Raw genomic sequence first — 20731 nt, 5'->3', positions numbered from 1 at the left:
GGAACTAAAAGTTAAAAAAAAAAATCAGCCTTCAGACTTCTAGCATCTGACAGTTGAGAGACAGCTTACATTAGATTAACTCTCCTGTGAAAAAAAAAATACTCTAGAAAACCTATGAAAATACAACTATTGGAAGGCAATGCAGAGTCACTAAAAGCAGGCAGAATCCGGATATGGAGGAAGAGACAGGAGATAGGAGCCACCCTGCATGACAGCTGGGCACCCCGATTTCCTCCCCTGGGCCCTTCTAAGTCCATGGAATGCAGGGGACACTGGCTAAGCAGAAGGAAGCTGTCCTATGAGGCTGAGGACTTGCTGCCAGAGAGTGAGGTGACCAGAGTGGCTGGGACTGGGGTGAGAAATCCTGAAAAAGAGGGAGCCGTGTGGGGAAGCCCCAGCATCTGCTGACAGAACGCTTTCATAGCCTTGCCTGCCTCCTGGTATCAACATGCATGAGTGAGACTCCAATGAACCTGCTGGGGAGAAGCTGCTGGAAGGCTGGCATGGCTGAGCAGAGATTCCAGCAGCTCCCCAGTGTTGAGGAGACAATTGGAGTTCAAGCCCCACACTTTAATGAATTTGGCAAATCAGGCTTTCCATTGAGACCCAATGCTTAAGTATTATATAAGCACCATATTCCAGAACCAAAGCTTTTACCTTAGGATTAAGGACAACATAGAACCATTCTAATAAAGTCTAAAACCAAGCACCCACAAAATCAAAAGTGATTGCAACTTGCCTGCCTGCTGGCACAAAGCTCAGCTTTTTCTGAGAGAGAGTACAGAATTCAGAATTCTGTAACATAGCATTCACAATGCTTTGCACAGAATCAAGACTTACTAGACATGCAAGTGAAGAAGGAAGATATAATCCGTAATCAAACGGAAGAAAATCAATGGAAACAAAGGCTGGGCGCGGTGCCTCAAGCCTGTAATCCCAGCACTTTGGGAGGCTGAGACGGGCGGATCACGAGGTCAGGAGTTCGAGACCTTTCTGGCTAACACGGTGAAACCCCGTCTCTACTAAAAAATACAAAAAACTAGCCAGGCGAGGTGGCTGGGGCCTGTAGTCCCAGCTACTCGGAAGGCTGAGGCAGGAGAATGGCTTAAACCCGGGAGGCGGAGCTTGGAGCTTGCAGTGAGCTGAGATCCGGCCACTGTACTCCAGCCCCGGCGACAGAGCGAGACTCCGTCTCAAAAAAAAAAAAAAAAAAAAAAAAAATTCAATGGAAACAAATGCATGAATGTTCAGATGCTGAAATTTGCAGGCAAATTATTTAAATAAGTAGAATAAATATGTTAATTTATATGCAAGAAAACTAAGATGTAATGAGTGGAGAAATGGAGGATTTCAAAAAAGATATGGAAATCTAATGACGAGCGAAGTATAAATATTAAAAGTAAAAATTTTGGTATGTAAAATTAAGCATTTATCAGATGGAGAATATAAGGAAGGATCAGGGACTATAAAGAAGTGTTGATAGATGTAGAAAGTAAAAAGTTCCTCTTCAAACTTTCCATTCTTATTAAAGAATAAATCATAAGTGTTAGAAATAATAGTTTCTTTTAAAGACTAGCTTTATGCTAGACGTGCTCACAGGCACGTAGGACATTCTATGTCCTTGTACTTTTACCAAAATATCTGTGCTGGACGTGCTCACAGGCATGTCCCAGCTCGCAACCTGTACTCCTTCCTTTTTGGGAATGTCATTACTTTTCTAAGTCCTTTCATAAGCAACTTCCTATTTTCCTTTGTCTTTCCATTATTTTTACCTATTTAGAAAAGTTTTCAACTAAGATTAGCCAATCAGGTTTTAGTTTAGATTGTAAGGTCTGACTCCAGCCGATGGAGACAGGACACAGTAGCAGGGACAAACTGCGTAAGGAATAAAAATTGCTTCCCTCCTTTGTTCGGATGTGCTCTCACCATTGTTCCATCTGCGATGAGCACCCTTTCTGCAGAAAGTACAAAAAGCCTTGCTGAGATAATTAAGTTTATGTTCAAGGGCTATTTCTTTGCAGCACCTGGGAACAAGCATTCTGTTTCTAAACATTTTTACATATAACATAGATACCAAAGTTAAGGCATGGAAAATAAAGTTTCTAGGACAAGTGCACAAAGCCTCAGTCTTCACTGGGAAGGTAGTGAGCAAAGGGAGAGAGTGCAACTGCAGTCCAAAGAAGGGAAAGGGAAGATGGGGCAGGAGAATAGTATAAGAAATACTGGCCAAAAATTTATAAATCTGATCAGCCACATGAACCTGCACATCTAGGATCTCGATGAAACCCTAGCAGGAGGCCGGGCGCGGTGGCTCACGCCTGTAATCCCAGCACTTTGGGAGACTGAGGCGGGTGAATCATCTCAGATTAGAAGTTCAAGACCAGCCTGACCAACATGGTGAAACCCTGTCTCTACTAAAAGTACAAAATTAACCAGGCGTGGTGACGCACGACAGTAATCCCAGCTACTTGGGAGGCTGAGACAGGAGAATTGCCTGAAACTGGGAGGCGGAGGTTGCAGTGAGCTGAGATCATGCCATTGCACTCCAGCCTGGGCAACAAGAGCGAAATTCTGTTTTGGGGAAAAAAAAAAAAAAAAAAAGAAAGAAAAGAAACCCTAACAGGATAAACACAAAGCAAAATCGCACCAAGGCATACTGCTAAAACAAAAGGTCAAGGGAAAACGTTTTTTATTTTTTGAGAAGGAGTCTCGCTCAGACTTCCCACTTCCACTGCTCTTCCGCCTTCCCTACAGATCAGTGTTTCTATCTGGGAACACCTCCCTGAGCTGTAGACCTCCCTTCAGTGTTGCTGGGGATATGGATCTGCTGGCAACAAATCCTCTCAGCTTTCACTCAACTGAAAAAAATCTTATTTCACCTTCATTTTAGAATCATCTAGTTAGGATTCTAAGTGAAGAATTTTTGTCTTGCAGCACCTCAGAAATGTTCTTTCATTATCTTCTCCTTTTATGAGAAGTCATTTACCCTTCTGATTAATTTTTGCTTTTTTCTTCTCCTCCGGTTGCTTTTAAGATTTTCCCTTAAACGGTGTGGTGGCTCACACCTGTAATCCCAGGACTTTGGGAGGCTAAGGCGGGTGGATCATTTGAAGGTCAAGAGTTCTAGACCAGCCTGGCCAACATGTTGAAACCCCATCTCTACTGAAAATACATGGTGGCTGTGCCTGTAGTCCCAGCTACTTGGGAGGCTGAGGCATGAGAATCACTTACACAGGGAGGCAGAGGTTGCAGTGAGCCAAGATGGCACCACTGCACTCCAGCCTGGGTGACAGAGTGAGACTCCATCTCGAAATAAATAAACAAATGAAAATAAATAAATAAATAAATAGCCAACAGAGGAGAGAGAATGAAGTACTAAAATATGCTTGACCAGCTCAAGGCAATATAGGTAAGACAGAACAAAGGTAGGATATAAAATAAATAGCAAGATGGTAGCCCTAACAGAACCATATCGATAATTACATAAAATGTAAATCAACTAAACACTCAGGAGGCACAGGTTGTTAGGATGGATTTTTTTTTTTTTAAAGAAGGATCCAGTGATACGCTGTTTACAAGAAGACACTTGGAGGGACAAACAGGATGAAAGCAAATGAATAGAGAAACATACACCCCACAAACAGTGACCTTGAAACACACCCTCCAGATAACCTCAGTTCGTTTTCCTGCGTGCTTGGCAACCCTTGTTTCCTGTTCCCAGTCACACAACCAGGCTGTGTTCCCTAGTGTTCCTTGCAGTCACCCAGCGGTGGTGCAGGTCAGGCCAAGGGACAATGAGTGGAAGGGAGGAGCATCATCACCATTAGGCACCAGGAAGTCACCAGAAGCCCCTGCCACAGACTCCCCCATGCTCTCTTCCAGTTCCAAGTGGCTGGAATGGAGACCACCCTCAGGACAGGAGCCACATATGGAAGGGGGAAGAGCCACATGCTAGAAGAAGCTGGGGACCTGGAATTACTGTGGAAGGAGAAGTGTCTGGCCAGGGGCACTCACCCTGTACTTTTATGACAGCAACAAATAAATGTGTGTGTGTGCATGCGTGTGTGTGTGTGCGTGTGAGTGTGTGAGTATGTGCATGTGTGTGTAGCCACTGAGATAGCTGTTTCATTTGGCTTTACTTTAATAATACTCTCTACTCATGTTTACTTTGCAGCCCACATTGCTTTCTTGAGATATATGATCTGATATTATAATTATGCCTTCGTTTGATTGTTTGTCTAGTTGGTTATTTTCTGTTTGCCCTCAATAGAGCAGGTGTCTAGAGCACCAGGACTGGTCTTTCTGTTCCTTACTGCACCACAGGGCATAAAACAGTGCCTGGCACATAGTAGGTGTTTATTAAACACAAGCCCTTTTTCTCTCATACTTATGAGACCACAACAGTTGGAAGCCAAATCCTTATGATGTTATGGAGCACCCATAGGGAGGCCAGGGGTGGGGCAGGAGCATCTGTAGACCCATAGGGAGCTCCGTGGACCCCGTTTTCTCATCCTTAGCAAAAATGCCCTCAGAGGCCCAGCAGCCGACCTGTGCCTGGTCCTGGTGATGTGGGTGGTTCCTTCCATGGTATTTTATTGCTTACTTTTATTTCTTGCACAGAGATTACTCTGTGGATTACTTCGTTTTTTAAAAAGTTCGAGTCAAATGTAATTTGTTCAATGTATTAAAATCCCAATTTCAAAAGTCCAGTGCTTCATTGAGACTTCAAATTTGGCGGATAAACCTGGTTCTACCCGTAACAGGCAAATGTTAATAACGTCCTTGATGAGGCCTGTGAATAATTCTTGGTCCATCACCGACTTAGTTCATTTAATAGTTTTGAACATTTTGATTGCACTTCCAAAATTAATATGTTTAAATTTATGTTTTAGTACTTTAGCTTTCTACCTTTAGCAAAGCCTTCTGAGTATAAACTAGCTCTTCAAAATCTAATAATTTAAACATATGACTGTGATGAACTTAGGGGAGGTCTCTTAAATGTTCCAAAACTGTACACACTAACTCGTTCAATTCCTCGATTTCACATTTTCAATTGGATTATCAAGGTGTCACTGACATAGGCCAAATTCTCCACTACTCAAAATATCAAATTGGCATAGATTGCTTTATGCTAAAATATTCATACTATGAAATTCAATTTCTCGATCCTGTCTAGACTTTAGAAGAAACGCACACCTACCCAGGAGGCCGTCTCCACTCGGGGAGCCCAGGTGACTAACAGCCAGGGAATCTGGGCAGCCTGCCGTGGGCTTTTAGCTACCTGTTCTGGGGGGCTCACCGTTTCTGTGTGAGTCTTGCCCACGGCACTTTGGTGAGAAGAGAAGGTGCCAGGAGGGAGGCCACATCTCTGGGTTCCGTTTTCACACACCCCTGGGAGCCTGCCCTTCCCAGCCACGTTCTGCTCACACTGGGTCTGGCACGGTCAGAGTCGAGGTCTTTGAGTGGCTTTGTGTTTTCAGGCCCATATGATGCCAGGGACATGGAGCTGGTCTGCCATGGAGGAACCTCACAGGGCTTTTTCCACTTGGGGTCATGATTCTAACCCTTTTGACACCTGCACAGGGACCATTGGTGGTGCAACTGGGGCCACAGCCTGCCACCTCTCCCTAATGGGACTGAACCCGAGGCCAGCGTTTGCTTCAGGATTTTGCTCTCCGTTAAGAGGTGCGGATAACCTCACTTTGAAGCTGGGGCCAATTCACCAATTCCCCTGTTCAGGGGGCAGGTGTCCAATGGCCCCTGCGAGCAATTTCATGCCACCCTTCCCCACCCCTGCCCCCGCTCCCAGCTGAAGCTGCTTGTGTGTCATTCACAGTCCTGCATCTTTGCAGCACTGGCTTGGACGGGAGCCTGATCCAGTGCCAGCGTGCCACCCCTTGGCAAGGCTCCTGGTCTGCTCATACCACTTTTCTCCAGCCAGTGTCCTCTAGGGTTGGAACCAACTCCCTGCACGCTGGCCCAGGGAGGTCCCTGGTAATCGTCCTGCTTCCCTCTCCCTCCCCTGGGAACCACCTCAGACCGCAGTGGATGTTCCTAAATTTCTGTGGACTCACAGCAGCTTCTCGGCCAGTGATCTCCTCAAGGGCTGGATTCCACAAGCCCTTCTGTCCTGCTGTGGGCCTCAGGCAGTGTTCCTGCCAAGCTTTCCCTAAAGACACAAACAGGCAGGCCCTTTCCACACCGGCCTCAGGGAGCCTTCTGCTGGGCAGAGCGTCCCTGCCAGGGGAAGCCAGGCTCGTTAAGTGGGAAGCCTGCGGGGCCTGCGGAAGACAGCCGCCCTGAGGCTGTCTCCACCGCCAGTTGGTGCCACCAAGCCGTCAGGAGGGAGTGGCCTTCCCCACTGTGGTTGGGAAATGGAGACAGAGGTGACAGTGGGTGGCTGCAGCCCTATAAGAACCACGGAGTTCCTTCAGTGGCAAAGACCAGAGCTCCAGGGCTGAGCCAAGCTGCCGTGGCAATGGGACCTGCTCTCCTCGCCCTCTCCTTCCTGTGGACCATGGCCTTGACTGAGGACACCTGTCCACGTGAGTCAGTCCCCCGGGGGTTAGCACCTTAGAGGGATCACACTCCGGGAAGCTGACAGCGGCCACCTGCTGACCACTCACAGCACGCCAGGCCCGCTACTATGCCCTTTGTGAAGGTTCCTGCCTTATTTTCTCAACAGCTTGTTTTAAGCCTCACACTTTAAAGAGGAGACAGAGGCTCAAATAAACAGATGCAGCCTAACACGGGGGTTAGGAACAGAGCCCTGGGGCCAAATGGGCCAGGTCTCAAATTCAGAGCATGCAGCAGGGGAGGCTCCCCGGGGCCGAATCCTCCTCCACTGAAGGGCCATCCTGAGAGTCCCACAAGCTGTGTGAGGAGGCGGTGGGCATACAGGGCGCTGGTGGAAGGTGGTCCTAGTTAGAGTCTATGCCACGATCATGTCACACTGGAAGACCACCCAGCTGGACGTGGCCAGCAAAGTCAAGCCCCAGCTCTGCGGGGAATTTGGCCTGAGATATGCCCGGCACTGGGGACAGGTGGTCCCCACTGTGTCCCTGATGCAGTCTAGTGAGGCTGATGTGACCCCAGGGCTCCAGACCTCCTTCCCTGAGCTCCTGGGGGCACTCAGGTATTCCCAGCAGCTCCACCTGTAGCTCTGCCTTCTGGGGGAGGCTCTGGGTCCCCCTGCATCGTGGCCACGCTGGAGTACATTGCTCTGAACTCAGAACCCGGGATGGCTTCCAAAAACCCTGGTGGGCCCCATGGCCTGAGCCTGCTCGTGGTGGACCAGGGGACCAGGGCAATGATGGGTCATGTGGAGAAAGGCCCCGAGTGGGGCTAGGAAGAAAATGCACACCACAGAGGCCCTTCACTGGTTATGTTATGAGTGAGTTAACTTTTTCCCCCAAACATGTCTTATTTTCTAGATTATCCAACATTACTAAGTATTCTTTTTTAACGAGAAAAATTAAGCAAATAAAAAATGTGATCTACACTTGCTCTGACCAGTGAGCTAGGGGTGAGGACAGATTAAAAAAAAAATCCACCAAGCAGTGGCAGCTGCTGTGTCTCTGGTGAGAGCGCTGCTCCGTTCCCCAGTCTCTAAGAGTGCCCTTAGCAGGGCGTATTGATTTCATAATCAACAAAATGAAAAATATTTTTTCAAAGAAGTAGACAACCTTGGTTTGGCTCCAGCTGTGCCACACCTGGCTCTGTGTCCTTGGACCCCACACTGCCCCTCTCCAGAGGACCTAGAAAGCCCCTTCCAGCCCAGTAATTCCACAACCACATTCCCAAGGTCTGGGAGGGAAAATGCTTTGTCAGCCTCAATTCCCCAAGTTTCTTAGAAACATTGATTGTCATTGGTTATTGCAAGTGCCCACTGTTTATTAAGCTCTTTCTAAATGCCACGAATTACACTAAGAGATCAAAATGCACATTCTCTAATCCAGCCCTGGCCACAACCTTGTTATTATCCCCACGTGGCAGCCCAGGGCACAGAGCCCAGAGGAGTTAAGTGACTTGCCCCAGGACACACAGCACTGAGGCGATGAGGCTCCCCTATGTCGGGGTGGCCTCCAATGCCAGGACTCTGCCCCCCATCACGTCTCCGCCTCACCAGTACCCAAGGGGTGAGGACAGACCAAGGCCCCAGCAGAGCAGAAAACCTCACCTCCCAGCCACTGTTGGGCCAGGCACTGAGTGGGCACCTGTGTTTCTCTGCAGAGGTGAAGGTGGTGGGCCTGGAGGGCTCTGACAAGCTCACCATTCTCCCAGGCTGCCCGGGGCTGCCCGGAGCCCCAGGGCCAAAGGGAGAGGCAGGCGCCAATGGAAAGAGAGGTAGGTGCGGGCCGGGTGGGGAGGCCAGGCACGGTCAGCAGAGCAGGGCACTGGTTCTTGCTCTTTTTGAAGCTAGATGCTGAGTTGGGCATCACCCCCACCGTGGTTCATAGATTGAGAGCTTGGGTCTGGCCCCTGTTAGAGCCAGGGACAGAGCTGACTCCCAGGGCCCATTGGGCATTCTGAAAAGGCCTTAGTGGGGTGCTCATCCTTTAATGACCTAATGAGTGCCCAGTGGGTGTTTTGGCAGAAAACTTGGTTTCAGTCCTGACCTACCATCTGCTCTGTGGCCCCCTGCAGGACTCTGATTCCCAGTCCCTGTTCTCACCTGGGCTGTGGGGCTAAACGTCTCCCAGGGACCAGCTTCAGAGGAGGAACCTGCAGCTAAGGGAAGCGAGGAAACGTTTTCAGGTTCTCATGCCTGGAAGGGGAAGAGCCAGGACTCCACCTACGTTCTCTGGGAAGGGATCCAAATTTCCAGGTCCTGGCCCCTGAGTGGACAGGAGAGCCTCGTGAGGCCTGAGTCCTGGGTCTAGAACCTTCTGGTGCAAGGCAGGCAAGCTCAGGTGGGGCCACAGTCACATCGCAGCACAAACAGGATCCTGGTCATGACAGGAAGAGTCATAGCCGCCAGCTCCAGGGTGGGTCCTTCGGATCCTGGGCCGGGAGCTCTGTGTAAGGCGGTATCTTTGGAATTTGCAGGAGAACGTGGCCCCCCTGGACCTCCTGGGAAGGCAGGACCACCTGGGTCCAAGGGTAAGGAGATGAGAGTGAGGAGGGGCTGCGAGGCCCTTCCAGACTCAGCTGCAGAGGAGCGTGGATGAGACCTCTGGGGCTGCCACACTGTCCTCACCAGAGCCAACGCCTGTCCAGGAAGGACTCCCGGGGCTCAGTCCAGGGCAGAGGTCTCCGTGTGGGGGAGGGGTTCTCACAGGGAGGGGTCTCAGTGTGGGGGAGGGTTCTCGGTGTGGGGAAGGGGTCTCAGTCTGGGGAGGGGTCTCAGTCTGGGGGCGGAGTCTCAGTCTGGGGGAGGTTCTCAGTGCCAAAGTATCCACCTGTGGGTGGGTCTGAGATCAAGCCTTCCCCATCTAAGGTCAGCATCAGCTGGGGTGGGTGGGACAGGGTTGTCTGCTCACCTCTGCCAGCCCCTCTCATCCCATCTCACCTGTCATCTCACTAGGCAGGAGGCCCTGTGCTGCTGCCTCGTGTCTCCTGCCGCCTGCATGTGTTGTCATTTGGGGGCACTGTTTCAAAACCTAGGTTGGCCAGAGTGGGCAGGGAATATTAATGACAAGCTCTGATCAGAGAGAATGTGTAAACAGACACTAGATATATTCAAATAGAAATCTATGCATCCGAAGCAGATAGACATATTATGTATTTATCTGTTATGTGTGTATAATATATAAAATAGAACGCATTTTCTGAGGCACATGTTTACAGATTATTTAGAAAAACCAGAGCGATGTGCTGCAGGGAAAAAAGCAGCCCCACACTCACCCCTCCGTTCACCCCCGAGCTGCTCTGTGCTGTTCTGGGTGCGCTGTGAGAGGAGTATTTTCTCTCACTCACCTGGAGGCTCCGTCATACTTTGCCTCTGAATGTAAATACATGCCTATCTGCCCAGACCCCACCTCACCCCATCCTTCGTGCCGCATCTACAAACACAGGCCACTCTGGAGCCTCTGGGGGCTCAGGGGAGCCCTGAAGCACCAAGCTCCCTCTAGCTTAGACGTGTGGCAGGAGGAAGGGGCCAATGAATGCAGGCACAGTGACTCTGCTGCCTCCAGGGACAAGAAGGGCTAGTCACCCCAGATGGCCATGGCACTGGCAGCTTTTCTGGAGGGCAGTGGCCACCTGCATGCCAGGAAAGTGAGGCAAGTGCCACCATCTTCTGCTCTGTGCTGGGGACAAGTTATCTGACTTCCAACTCTTTGTGTGTGTGTCTGTCTGTCCCCATCTCCAGGAGACGCTTGGGAATCTGATCAATGTAACACAGGTGGGTGGCAGGCCCCAGGATCCTCCAGCTCCACCTGTCCTACGGAACCCAGCCCAACCCACCCCGACTTGCACCCACCAGGAGGGCAGCATTGGGATGTTGTGCAGTCCCAGCCCGAGGCCTCTGCCCTTTCTTCCCTCTCTGCACTGGCCAGATTCATAGGATGGTGGTGTCTGGTCCCCTGGCAGATGCCCCTGGAAGGAGCAGGGCATGGCTTTCATAGTTGTGTGCCACAAAGAAAATTGGAATGTACCCGAAAGGCCAGGTTCCCGGGAGGTGAAGATGGGGGAACCAATAGAAGGTAGGAGGGTCAGGCAGACTGGGTGTAGCCATCACAGCTGCATGACGCTGGGGACCATGTCCCTGTCCAGGCCTGGGAGTCCTGCTCTGTCTACACAGGAGCCTGTGGCCCTGCTCCTCCCTCCCGGGCCTCCCTCCCACTGCCCCTGCCCTGCCCAGGGGCTCCCGTCCTGCAGCCACTCCCTGGGTTCTCTTCCCAGGCCCACGCACCTGTAAGGACCTGCTGGGCCTTCCCTGAGCCGGCTGGCAACACCATCTACCTGCCTGACTGCCGGCCCCTGACTGTGCCTCTGACATGGACACAGAACGGAGGGGGCTGGACCGTGAGTGTGGGGCTGAGGGACCCTGGACAGAGGCGGTCAGCCTGGGAGACCCAGAGTCCAGACTGCACACCTGGCCGGAGAACACACTCTGGAATTCTCTATTCCCCTGGTTGGGGACAGAGATGATGGGGGAGGTGACCCGTGGGTAAACGTCCAGGCCGTGGGGGAGGCTGGGAGGGGCCAGGTGCTCTCCTGCTGTGTGGCTTGGGGCTTGTTGCCTCCCCTCTCTGAGCCCCCATTTCCTCCTTCATCCCGTGGGGTCTGTGAGGAGACCAGGTGGGCATGCTGGGGACCCCAGTCTGCGATGCTCTGCCAACTACAAACGCTGCTCCTCTGGAGGGCGTGTCCCCCGTGCTGTGGGATGTCTGCCTGCCCCCCTGGCTCCTGTCCCTTGGCTCCTCCACAGGTTTTCCAGCGGAGGGTGGATGGCTCTGTGGACTTCTACCGGGACTGGGCCGCGTACAAGCAGGGCTTCGGCAGTCGCCTCGGAGAGTTCTGGCTGGGGAACGACAACATCCATGCCCTGACTGCCCAGGGTAGCGCCGCTGCTGGGGCTCGGGGGTCAGGGGGTCCTGAGTGGGGTGCCCCTGCCCCTTAGGCTTGGGCTACCTGGAACATAAGCGCCTCCTAGCCCACAGGGGATCGGGCCCTGAGCACACTCAGGGTGGCACTGGGACCTCCGAGGGCTGCGTCCCCTGCCGCAGGCTGTGGCAGCATCAGGACCGGAGAGGGTTAGAGTTCTGGGCTGAAGACCTCTTCAGGTCTTGGCCCTACTGGTATCTTAGACCCATGCAGAGAAAGGGAGAGACCATCGGGGCTTGGCCCAACCCCTAGCCCTAACTTCACTCCCCACTGTCTCCCCTTCCTAAAGCTGCTGTCTCAGGGGCAGAGGGAGGTTCCTCTCTGGGCCCCCTCTCATTCCTCCGGCCAGGCCACAGCCCTCCGCAGCAGTGAGGACAGCATCTTCATCCTCCCGCCACCAGCTCCAGCGTATCAGCTGGTCCCTGATCCTGGGGAAACTGGAAAACGGTCCCTTCCTCCCCAGGAGCCCATTCCGAGCTCCTAAGCCACCTCCTCGTGTTTGCTGTGACCTTTCCACGTAAAGGAAGGACTGCAGTACTTTCCCACAGTGAGGATGGGTGACCTTACAGCCCATTCCAGGGAAATGCACGGTTCCTTGATGAAGTGAAGTAATAGTTGTAGTTGTAGGAGGGGGGAAACTCCAGGTTCAGCAGGTGGACCTGAGGGAGTAGGTCCTCCCAATCCCTCCTACCACAGAGGACTTTCTGCATACACTTGAGGAAGCTTTCCGTGGATTCCAAGTTCAGACATCTGAAACGCTCCAATTCCCACCTGCGGTTCCTGGAGGCAGAAGGGCCATCGGGCTGGGAGCCTAAAACCTTTCTCCCACAGGAACCAGTGAGCTCCGTGTAGACCTGGTGGATTTTGAGGGCAATCGCCAATTTGCTAAGTACAGATCATTCAAGGTGGCCAGTGAGGCAGAGAAGTACAAGCTGGTCCTGGGGACCTTTGTGGAGGGCAGCGCGGGTGAGTGTCTGTGCGGGCTGAGTGGCCTGGGCTTCTGAGGGGGGTTGGGGAAGGGGAGACAGCGTGCTCAGCATCTGGCTGTGCCTCTGCTGTGTGACGTTGGGGGGTGACTTAACCTGTCCAACCCACAAACCCTCAATCTGTTCATCCATCAATTCACCCAGTTTATTGTACTTGTGAAAATTAGGATCCACATGTCACAAAAAGTACAATACATAGTGGCTATGATTATTTGCTACCATTATTGATGAAAAATGGGGAAGATGATAAGTCTATTTCTACAGAGACTGAATCCCTACACTCTGCCGGAAGTCACTCTTCCCCTCTGCTGCCCCACCCAGAGCCAGGCGGTCTCCAAGTGTAGGAATGCCTGTTAGCTGGCTGAGCAGACCAGGCAAGGAGATGCCAAAGCTGCTGTCCCAGCAGAGTGCATGTTCACTGGGTGGTGCCCCTTGGAGTTGTGCAGTGCACAACGTGGGCTCCTGGCCATGGCAGCTCTGCACTGGACCTAGGATCCAGGCTCCCTGGCACTTCGTGGAAAATGCCCTATTTTTCCCCTCTGAGCAGGTGATTCTCTGACATACCACAATAACTACCCCTTCTCCACCAAAGACCGAGACAACGACCAAGATGCTAAAAACTGTGCTGTGCACTATCAGGGAGCCTGGTGGTATGCCACCTGTCACCTGTCAAACCTGAATGGTGGCTACCTCGGTGGGGCCCATGACAGCTTTGCAAATGGCATCAACTGGAATTCGGGGAAAGGGTACAACTACAGCTACAAGGTGTCGGAGATGAAGGTGCGGCCCACCTAGCCCGGCAGTGAGGTTAGAGGGTCTCTCCACGCACCCTGGCTGGAGGAGCACATCCCTCAGTCCTCACCAAGAGGGCAACGTGGGGATCGTGGCCCCCATCCTCATGGAAAGAGGGAGTTCCCACCAGTCCCTTGTAGGCATGGCCCGCAGAGCTTTGCGCCCAGTGCCGGCATCCAACCGCCTGCCTCACGTCTGCAAGGTTAGGCGAAGCCCCAGCGTGCCTCCCTCACCGCAGCTGTCAGTGCTTGCTTGCCTCACAGGCGATCATGGAATGCCATGGCTATTTGCCCTGCCCTGACCACTGGCCATGCCACTGTGCTGCTCATCTGTCCTTGCTTCCCTGTGACTTGGCCCTGTGGGTGGATCAGATGCCCTAGGGCTGAGGGGCTTTCCCACTGGCTAAGACAAAGCAGGGCCACCATGCCTGTTTGTGATTAAAGTGTTATCGGCACAGCCATTCCCATGGCTTCCATATTGTCTCTGGTTGGTTTCTATCATCTCTGGCAGTTTCCAAACGCCAGGCAGAATAGGGTAGTTGGGACAGAGGCCATATGACTCACAACTCCTGAATTGTGTGTTAAACAGTCCCTTACAGAGAATGTTCGCTGACCCCTGCACTCACAGCCACCTGACCCCGACTGCCTGGCCCCTGCTCTGCCCACTTGGCACCCCTGCTGGGGTTTCCTGCCACCTGCCTCCTGGGGTCCCCTGTTGTAGCAAAGGTGATTGTGTGCGCGTGAATCCCTCATCAAGAATGAAGCAAAGATTTGAAGGAGGCAGGTGGGTGGGATGGATCTGAGTGTCGGAGATGAAGGGTGGGAAAGTCCTCCTCCCGCAAGCATTTCCTCTTGGAAGTAGCCAGAAGGCTGAGCTCACAAAACTGTGGGTTGCATAAGGCCTGACAACACCTGTTTTCCTCCCAGTCAGCCAAGCAGGCCCTCTCCTGGGACCAGCTGCCCTAAGCCCAGACCCAGCAGAGGATGGAGGGTTCTCCCCAGCCTCAGTCTGTCTCTCCTGGAGAGGGCTCAGACCCCTGCAGGCTCCCGTCCCCACCTCTGGAACTCAGGGCCCTCTCTGGGCCTCTGGCTTTGCTTTTGCTTTTGTTAGTCTCTCCGAGGCTTCCTTCTGCCTTTTCTCTGCTCCACTCAACTCGCCAGGTGGAAATGCTGGCAGGCCCAGTGCGGCTGCTGTACAGATGACTATTCTCAACCTGTGACCTACAGGGACCCATAAGCCTCTAGCAGAGGCCTCGAGGGGCTGAGGCCCGCAGGGGAGGGTATGCGGAGCATGGAGGAGCCTTGGCTCCTGCTCTCGGGTGCTCCTGGTGCAGGTGAGGGCTATGTGATCACGAAACAGGCCCCTCAGATGGACACCGCACTGTTCCTGAGCTCCCGCTATCTGTAAGGACCCATAGACTGCATAAGGGGGACAGACAGCTGCAGGAGGTGGGGGGCCCACAAATTCCTGTTGTTGGGGGCTTCACATGGGGTGGGTTTGCCCCAGGCCTGGGAGGATGAATCAGATCTGACTCTGGTGGTCCTTCTGTCTACTCTTGGACTCCCCTGCGGACAGCCCCTGGACTAGGCAGGGTTCCTCTGCCCAAGGGACATCCTGGCCTGAAGGAGTTAATGTGGAGGTGGCTGGTGGCACCTGGCAAACCCCCTGCCGTGGGACACTGGATGCTGGCTTCCCCGAGTTCTGCTGGCCGCAGCTCCGTGTGGGAGACAGCAGCCCCCAGCACATTGCCCCCGCTGAGGCAGCAGGTCTCGCAGCCCCACGGCTCTGACTCCACTGCCTGGAGCCTTGTCCACCCAGCCCTAGTGTGAGTGCAGGGGTCCGTGGGCTCACTGGGAGGGCTGAGTATAGACCTGGGAATGGCAAGGGCCAGGGGGTGCCCAGAAATTCCCAGTCCCAGCCTTCACCCCTGGGGGCCCTGACGCCTGCCACTCCCTGCACCTCTACCACCTGGCCTCTGAGTTCAGCTGCGCCCCTGGGGGGCCAAGTCCATGTTACCTCCGTGGAGGGAGGCTGTGCCTGAGTGGCAGCAATGAGTGCTCTCGGGGGTGCCCTGGGTGCCTCCTGTACTGAGCCCCAAGCAGCCACTGTGAGCAAGGGGGACCCCACCCTGAGCACAGAGCCCGGCCCCGCGGGGGGACAGCCAACCCACTGCTGACCGCACAGCCGCTGCACTGTGATAAAGGAAGGGGGACTCAGAGAGTATCATGTGAGCCCCCAGACTGAGTCGTCACAGATGCTCCGAGGGGAGGGGAGATGACGCTGAGCCCCAGAGGAGGGAGAGGTATCAGGATGAAGGTGGGGTGGGAGGGAGGTGGGAGGGAAGCTGGCAGAAGGCAGCTTATGCGCTTGGAGCCTCCTCCCTTAAGTGGATCAGAATCCTCACTGCACAGGTCTCCTCCAGCACCAGAACTGGGCTCAGTGTGCCCTCTCTCCATTCCCTACCCAAAGGCGCTGCCCTCTGACCCCGGAGCCAGGCGACCCCGTTCCCACTGCGGCCGACATGGTTTTTAGTTTCCTTGCCCAAAGTGTGTTTTCTTTTCTAATATGCCTTGTACTTTTTATTTATTTATCTGAGCACTACGAGAGACCCTGAGTGGGCAGGCCTGGGTTTGATTACGGTTACCACTCTTCTATAATCTACTCAGAACGTGTGATCTGAATCAGGCAGGGCAATATTCCTTGTCCAGCCCAGTGTTCAGCGCTGAGGACTGGTGGAATGGGTTGTCTCTGCTATGGATTCCCACAGCTTGGCCACTGAGTGTGGTTTTCATGGCTTGTGGTTTCTGGGATCACTGACCGCATCCTGGTCTGGGGGCCACTGTCTGGGCCATTCCTGTGTCCTCCTGCTTGGCAGTTTGATGGGGGGCACATGCCTGGCATCTCGAGGGTCCCACTCGCCAGGTCACCTTGTCATCCTGACCAAGAAAAGGGTGGGAAGTAGAGAGGAGTGGGGCTGGGCTGTGCTGCCGCTGCGTGCTCACTCCCCTGTGACCGCACGCTGAGCCCACACCCAGTCCTCTGTTCTTCGCCTTTCTCTGGCTCTGGGGCCCCAGACCCTCTGGGACCAGGGAGCTGTGCAGAGTGGGCACTGGGCTCCCTGCCCGGCCCCTCCTGAGCTCCTGCTGGAACCCAGTGCCAGGAGGGAGGATGTGGGTCTGTGGGGAGGTGGAGGACTGTGATGGGCAGGAGTCCTGGCTGCCCCTCACCCGAGAGGAAGGGCCCCCAAGAGCCATCAGAAAGCTTATGCTCTGGGTCCCGTAGGATTTTCTTTTCTAAGAGCCTACAGGGGTGTACTTGACATTGAATAAGCTACATGGCTTTCAAGTGTACAACTTGAGTAGCTTGACAGAAGATGCACCCGTGAAACCAGCACCACAGTAGAGACAAGGAACAGATCTGTCACCCCCAGAAGCTTCCTCATTGCAATCCCACCCCCATCTGGCCCCCCTTGTTGTGTCCCCAGACAATGTCTGCGCTTGTCTCTGTCACTACAGCTTATTTTCCTAATATTTTTTATGAGTGAAAATCGTATCCTATCCACTCTCTGCTGCCTGTCTTCCTCTCCTCGGCAGACCTATTTTAAGGGTCATGATGTTGTACTGTGCACAGCGGTTCGTTTCCTTTCACTGCAGAGTCATACTTTGTGTGTGGATGGACCACAGCTGTGTATCCGTTCCGGTGTTGATGGACATTAGGTCGCTTCCAACTGGGGCCACGACAAACCAGGCTGCTATGAACCTCTGTGCACAGGTCTTTGTGTAGATATATGGTTTCATTTCTCCTGGGTTAATATCCAGGCTTGGAAATTGTTGGATTGTACGGTAGGTGTATTAGTCCGTTCTCACACTGCTCATAAAGACATACCCAACACACGGTAATTTATAAAGGAAAGAGGCTTAATGGACTCACAGTTCCCCATGGCTGGGGAGACCTCACAATCATGGCAGAAGGCAAAGGAGGAACAAAGTCACGTCTTGCCTGGCAGCAGGCAAGAGAGAGCGTGTGCAGGGAAACTCCCCTTTATAAAACCATCAAATCTCGTGAGACTTGTTCACCATCACGAGAACAGCACAAGAAAGACCCGCCCTCATGGTTCAATTACCTCCCACCATGTCCTCCCCACATGGGAATTATGGGAGCTACAATTTGAGATTTGGGTGGGGACACAGCTAAACCATATCAGCAGGTATGTTTTTAGCTTTTTGTGAAATTGCAAAGCAGTTTTCCTGCCCTGCTGCGTCCGGCAGTGCAAGAGAGGCTGGTCTTCCACATCCTTGTCAGCACTGGGTATCGTCAGTCCTTTCTGGTTGCGCCATTTTCACAGGGGTGTGGTGACGTCTCATCATGTTTTGTTTCCATTTTCCTTATGACGAATGATGTCGAGCATCTTTTCATAGGCTTATTTACTATATATCCATACATTTCTTCAGTGAAGCATCCTTTCACATCATGTGCCTGTTTTCCTAATTCGAGGGTTAGTTTTGTTTTTACTGAGTTTGAAGAGTTCTCTCTGTGTTCTGAGTACTACCCCTTTATCAACTGTATGTGATCCATGAGAGTCTATTGCTGCTGTAAGATAATTACCACAAGTTTAGAGGCTTACAGTCACACAAAATTATTATTCTACGGTTGTGGAAGTTAGAAGCCTAAAATCAAGTTGTCGATAGGGCTGGGTTCCTTCTGGAGGCTTCTGGGGAGAATCTGCTTCATTGACTTTTCCAGCTGTTAGAGACTGCTGCATGATAACTCATGGCCCCTCCCTTCATCTGCAGAGTGTGACTCCAACCTTGGCTTCTGTCCTCATTGCCTCCTTTTCCTCCCTGACCCTAACTCTACTGTTCCTCATTTAGAAGGACCTTTGGGATTACATCAGGCCCACTCAGAGAAGCCAGGATCATCTCCCCGGGTCACGACCCTTCATCTCATCTGCATTTTGCCATGTATAGTCGATGGGCTTTGGGGCCATTCTTCAGCCTGCAACATACGATTTGCAAATATATTCTCTGAGTCTGTGGCTAAGAAGAGTCAATGATGTTAAGCTGCCTATTCTCCTGAAATTGATCTGCAGATGCAATGCAGTCTAAATGAAAATCCCAGCAGCTCTGTTTTTGTACAAATCGAAGTTGATTCTTCAATTTGTACAAAAGTAGGGCTGCTGGGATTTTCATTTGAACTGTGGCTTTCTTTTTATTCCCTTAACACAGCCTTTCAAATGGCAGAACTTTTTTTTTTTGAGATAGGGTCTTGCTCTGTCACCCAGGCTGGAGTGCTGTGGCTCAATCTTGGTTCACTGTAACCTCCACCTCCCACGTTCAAGTGATGCTCATGCCTCAGCTTCCCAAGTAGCTGGCATTACAGGTGTATGCCACCACACTCAGTTCATTTTTTGTATTTTAAGTAGAGATGGGGTTTCACCATGTTGGCCAGGCTGGTCTCAAACTCTTCGCCTCAAGTGATCTGCCCACTTCGGCCTCCCAAAGTCCTGGGAGTACAGTCAGGAGCCACTGTGCCCAGCCCAAACAACAGAATATTTTAATTTTGATATAATCCATTAATCAATATTTTGCTTTTGGAGATTATGCTTTTAGTATCCTTTCCAAGAAATCATTGCCTAATTCCAATGTTTTCTTCTGGAAGTTTTGTCTTTTCTATTTCCCACTGAGGGCTGTGATCTATTTCAAATTCATTTTTCTACATAGTGTGAGGTAGGGATCAATGTTCTCTTTGTTATATATTCAATTAGTCCAGCACCACTTATTGAAAAGTCTAGCTTTTCTCCACTACATTTCCTTTGTGCTTTTATCAAATATCAATTTCCACATCCATGTAGGTCTATTTCTAAAATCTCTATTCTGTTTCATTGTTCTATTTGTCTGCCTTTACATCCAAGCAACCATTTTCTTGATAGTGTTGCTTTATAATAATTCTCAAAATTAGGTAGTATTGACCCCTCAAAATTTTTTTTTAAAAGATGTTTTGGTATTCACATCCTGTGTTTTTCCATATAAATTTTACAATCAACTTCAGTTTGCATTTAAAAAGCTGTGGGGATTTTTATTTGGCCTGTGTTGCATCTGCAGATCAATATGGGGAGATTAGGCAGCTAAACATTATTGAATCTTCCTATCCATGAACTAGGTATAATCTCTCATTTACTTAGATCTTTAATTTTTTCCAACAATATCTTGTAGTTTTCTGAATAGGTCTTACACATATTTCGTTGGATTTATCCGTAAGTATTTTATATTTTCAATGCTATGGTAAATGGTGTTTTAATTAATTTCTGATTATTCATTGGTGATTTGAAAAAAAAATGGATTTTGTATATTGAAGTTATATACTACAACCTTGCTAAACTCACTTTGTACTTCTACGAGAGTTTTCACAGATTTGATCAGATTTTCTACAGAATCATGTCATGTGTTAAATAGAAAAAGACGGTTTACTTCTTCCTTTCCTAACATTCATGACTTTTTTTTCTTGCCAGTGACACTGACCTCTAGTACTTTGCTGAGGACCTCAGCACCTTGCTGAGTAGAAATGGTGGGAGTGGACACCTTCTCTTGCTCCTGGTTGTTCTAATTGCATTCATTCAGTCTTGTACCATTCAACGTGATATGAACTGTGGGTTTTTTTGTGGATGCCCTTGAGCAAGCTTCCTTCCATGGTAGACAGTCCCCAGGGCATCCCCCAGGATCCTTGCATCTCATTGCTTACAGCCATGTCTGGTCCCCACCAGCCCCCACCCTCCTTGAGTGTAGAGAGAATCTGTGATTTGCTTCTAACCAACAGAGTATGGCAAAGAGGAAGCTGTGCATGTGATTATGTGCACGTGATTACTGCATAAGATAGTATCTCCCATCTTGTTGGTCTTACTGGAGTCTCTCACTCCCTTGTTGGTTTTGAGAGAGGAAGTGACCATTTGGGGAACCCCATGGGACAGGAATTGTGGGTAGTCTTTAGGAATAAAGGGCATCTTCCAACCAAAAACCAGCAAGAAAATGGATCCCTCAATTCCTATTAATATAATGACAAGCGTTTGCAGTCTGCCCCTAAACTGAACGAGCTTAAAAACAGACCACTCCCCAGTTGAACCACAGATAAGACTATAGCCCTGTCTCATACCTCGATTGTTGCTTTTGAGACCTTGGCAGAGGACCCCACTAAACTGTGCATGGACTCCTGACCCACAAAAACTATGAGATAATAAACAGGTGTTCTTTTAAGCTGCTAAGATGTGGTAATTCTTTACACAATGATAGAAAATGAATACTTTCTATTCTTTATTTTGGAGAGCCTTTTTTCATCTAGAATTGATGAAAATGTTCAAATCTTTTCTGTGTCTTTTGAGATTGTCATATATCATTTTAATATGGTAAAAT

General features: G+C 51.0%; 1 pseudogene; it reads left to right on the top strand.

Annotated features, from left to right (window-relative positions):
- The first annotated feature begins 5993 nt into the window (after positions 1–5993).
- LOC108513131 (ficolin-2-like) lies at positions 5994–13782 on the top strand (annotated as a pseudogene).
- Positions 13783–20731: the final 6949 nt, after the last annotated feature.

Source organism: Rhinopithecus bieti, unplaced genomic scaffold (genome assembly GCF_001698545.2).
Source record: "Rhinopithecus bieti isolate Rb0 unplaced genomic scaffold, ASM169854v2 scaffold_2205, whole genome shotgun sequence".
Lineage (NCBI taxonomy): Eukaryota > Metazoa > Chordata > Mammalia > Primates > Cercopithecidae > Rhinopithecus > Rhinopithecus bieti.
This window is presented reverse-complemented; position numbering and strand designations above follow the sequence as displayed.